We start from the raw sequence: 4,178 nt of genomic DNA, 5'->3' as shown, positions 1-4,178 counted from the left end.
TCCCTGCCTGCCTGGATCTCCCACAGGGCCACTGCACAGCCTTGAACTAATCACCTCAACTCTGTGTCTTCCTCCTTTACCTGTCCTTCTGTACCCATGAGCTCCTTGAAAGAGCAAGGTCTGTTTCTTTGACATTTACTATGTGTCCTGTTACACCTGTAGTCTCTGTGAGCTACAGGAATCACCAGGGAATGGTTTGGCTCCATACCCAGTTCAGACACTCATTTTGGGTGGGAGTTCTATTAAGACATCATGACGCACTGTGCACTGAGGCATGAAGGTATCTGTAGAGGATCATTTCTCAAATTATTGGAAAGAGGTATGTCACTTGCTGTTTAAAAGTAGCCTGAAATATACATATACCTGGACACCCAAGCATAAGAGAACCCTATTTCTCAGAGTTTATGATGAAGATTTGAAATTCCCTGAGACAGTCTGAAATGAAAAGCTTAAGGGGGAAATTTAGCTTTAAGAAAGGTCAAGATTTCATGCAATGGGTATTAAAAGAAAGGTGTGATTTGTTGAATGGGATAACAGTCTTGGAGAAGACTTGTTCTGTCTACTCTCCTAAATCCATGTTGAGTATTTTAGACAGCTTTAGGTATTGAGTGTCCATAGTCCTCTATTTTGGCTTTGTCCAGACTCAAACCAGTCAGGTCAATAGTGAGGAAAAGGGGATGATGATACTTTAAAATAAGTACAAAATTCTTGGGACTGGGAGGCTACCATGATATTTAACTTAAAAATGGGGTTTTTTGTTTTCTTTTTTTCCCCCCTTCACATTTTGGTCTCTATAGGCCTTAGCACAATGTTTCTTGATCTGTGACTGAGAATAAGCAAAGAATTAAAGAATTAGTAAAGCTTTTTGTATGCTTAATAAGACTAGGATCTCTACCAGCTGACTGTGAGACTATATATGTAGGAAGTGTCAAACTACTGCTTGTCCCTCTCTTAGCAGCAGAGCAGCTGAGAGTTTATTTTTCTGGCCTAAAATTATACATACAGGATAGATCAGGATAGAGGAGCTATGACATACACAAATGCAAAAAGGAAGCAAGGTACACAGTAACATTAAGACTGATGCATTTCCAAATCAGAAATGATCTAGCATTGGTCTCAATAGAATACGCCATGTCAGGGAAATCTGCAGGAGCAATTAAAACCACTTTATCGGAAATTATTTATGGGCAACATACCTTTGGGTCCCCAAATAAGTGGGAAGATTGGAAGGATCATATCTCATTCTTATAACAGCAGCAGCCCATTGACCACATATTTCAAATGAAAAGTAAATGGGTTGGGGAGTGAATAAATAGGAGGCAAAAGAGTTGGAGAAGGTGGTTGGTAAATAATCAGAAAGAAGGATTCCAAACTACTCTCCCAGCTCTGAATTATAAGTACATCCTTTCTATCCCTCCCCCACACACATGTAGTGGTCCATAGACAATTTCAAAGAGCTTGCAAATGGTTTGGTCAGACACTGGACCACTAAAGATAAAGAGAACAATTAAGAATATTGCATAAAAATGAAGCAATTTCTTTGCATCTGCATTCACTATGGAGATGCCTTTCTCTAAGCCAATTATTTGCAGATAATAAACACAAGGCGGTATCAGAGATCAAGTTGTCAAAAGAAAAGAATCTTAAAGAAACTGACAAAGGAAAAAAAAATAGCTGGGAGCATCCATTGTTAAAGTTCCAAATAAACATTAAAATGGTCTATTTGGAGAAATACGTTTTTCCATAAAAATGGCCATAATGTGTCACAAAGTCTTCAAAAAGGCACACAGACAATCTGAAGAATCACAGATCAATTGACCTACCCCAATACAAGACAAATAATCTGAAAAAATAACTAAAAATGAAATATTCTAACAGAACATGGCATAAGAAAAACATATTGCATGGTTTCTTAAAAGGTAAATTGTTTCTCTCCAATCTATTGAAATTTTTTTACAATCAAAAAGAAGATGAGAAGTTTTTCAATAAGATGCCAGGATTGGTAGAAAAATGTACCCTAACCAGAGGCCTTAAGGAAGTGTAAGTTTCCCACCTCTCCCACCTTTTCACACAGACTAATTAACAAGGTGTGATGCAGTTCTGGAGCACAGGACAGGAGGGCGTCTGAGTAGTGGTTACCCAGCTGAAGTCTTTGCTTTTCCATGAGAAAGGCTCCAGAGGAAACACAAGCCTTCCACTCTGAATTTCATTTAGGGTCCATGGAAGAGACTCCCAATAACAGCGTTGTTTACAATTTTAAATATCAAATTTTAAAATTTGTGTATCATACACAGCCACCCAAAGCAGGAGGGCCTAGCCAGATTCACAACCTTAGTGATTCCATAATTCTATGGGTTCCCCTCTTTTTTTCAATCTTGCATTTTTTATTTTAAGTGTCTCTATCATAAATTGTTATTTACTGGTCAAAGAGCACTGGAGTAGTAAAGGAGATAAAAGGGATGGCCTCGGGGTGTACCAACACTGCAAGCGACAGAGGGGGTAACACTGCTGCCCACCAATGCGCGCCCAAAATCTCTGAGCACCCAGCCTGTGCTCATATTTATGCCTAACCTACTTTCCAGTCACTTTTTGTGCCATCACAGAGCTTTTGTAGATGCACCACTGGGGGTAGGGAAAATGTAGGAAAAAAATGTGTTCCAATTCTGTAGCTATTCACCTGATTCTTTTGCAAATTTGGCCCCATACTCCCTGTAATTCACCAGTTGATAGACACTCAGGAGACTCCTGCCTGATAACATTCCTGTCAGCCGTGTCCCAAAGAACAAAGGCAAGCTGAAGTATTTTTTAATTCTACCCTCTCAGCTCATCAACACTGAGTTTACATAAAAATGTAAGAACATTACACTACACACACTGCTAATAATCAGAAACTAAAGCTTTGAAGTTTCCCTATTTCACAGCTACTGCCATGACAGATGCTTGCCAGAGAAAACTCAGGGGGCATTTTTTTGCAAGCATTTTGGCTAAGCATAGTGCCCATTGTGCCACTTAATATTTCAGCTATCTCTAGTGTAATCAGGGAACAGCAGTTACTTATTTATCTCACGTCTTGCTCCTTGCTAGCTACCTACTATCGCCAGCATGACCTCTGAAGCACACACATTAATTTTACCTCAGTATTTCTATAGCATCAATTAATAAAAACTGACTATGTTTTCAACAAACGCACATGTACTGATAAATGAGGGTCCTGACTTAATTGCTCTGTAAATTAAGAGCTCACAGTGGTGACAATAGAGAATAGTTTTAATATTTAAAAACTCATTAAATTTGTGTACATTTTGAATAATTAAATCACATGGCCACTTTAAAGAGCTAATTTAAGTTTAATTCTTAAATGTATATCACAGAAGAACTTGATCTGTTGAAAATTATTGGTTAATTTTCAGAACAACTTAATTTGGTTCTATTCTTGCCCTGAAATTGCACATTTATTTATATACTTATCTGCCCCTTCTACTGGCCAGAAATTTCTAGCAACACCAATTCTAGGATGATGTACTTTTGTCAGCATTCATAGAAAACAGTGTAAACCTAATGTTAGTAATGTGTTTTTCTCTTTTCTATGGTGAATCATAACTCCGTATTTTAATATTTTAGATCTTTATCAGATCCACTGATCAGATTTAATAGTGGGCATTTGGGGAAAACAATTTACTTCTTTTATGACTTGCACTGTGTGAAGATGCAGTCCAAATGCCCAAACGTGGGTTGTTTTGACAGAATTTGCAAGGCTTCGTGAAAATCCCGTGTCCTTTCAATTATGCAAACTCAGAGGTAGTCAAAGTTAAACCTTCAATGTGTGGGCAAGTATCATCTTCTTTCCACTCAGAACTCTGATTTTTAATATTGGGTAGTATTTTGAAGCATAACATCTGATTTTCTGGCTGTCAGCAGAGGTACTGCTAACAAAATCATGGTTCACCCTCTCCACTTGATCAGTTTTGTGGAGTTTAAGGGTACAACTCAAAAGAGAAAGCTGGTTTCCTTGATGAAGCTCATGCTGTGAATAGGACAGAAACAATTTTCAGTCAGAGCAATTCACCTTTGTGCAGTTAACTTTTCTTTCTCCGGTGGCTCATACGTCAATCTTCATATTGTTACTAGTATTTAATCAGTGATTAAGCTGCCATAGAGTAAATACAGACAGATTGTGC

This window comes from Corvus brachyrhynchos, unplaced genomic scaffold, assembly GCF_000691975.1.
Source record: "Corvus brachyrhynchos isolate BGI_N302 unplaced genomic scaffold, ASM69197v1 scaffold83, whole genome shotgun sequence".
NCBI lineage: Eukaryota > Metazoa > Chordata > Aves > Passeriformes > Corvidae > Corvus > Corvus brachyrhynchos.
This window is presented reverse-complemented; position numbering follows the sequence as displayed.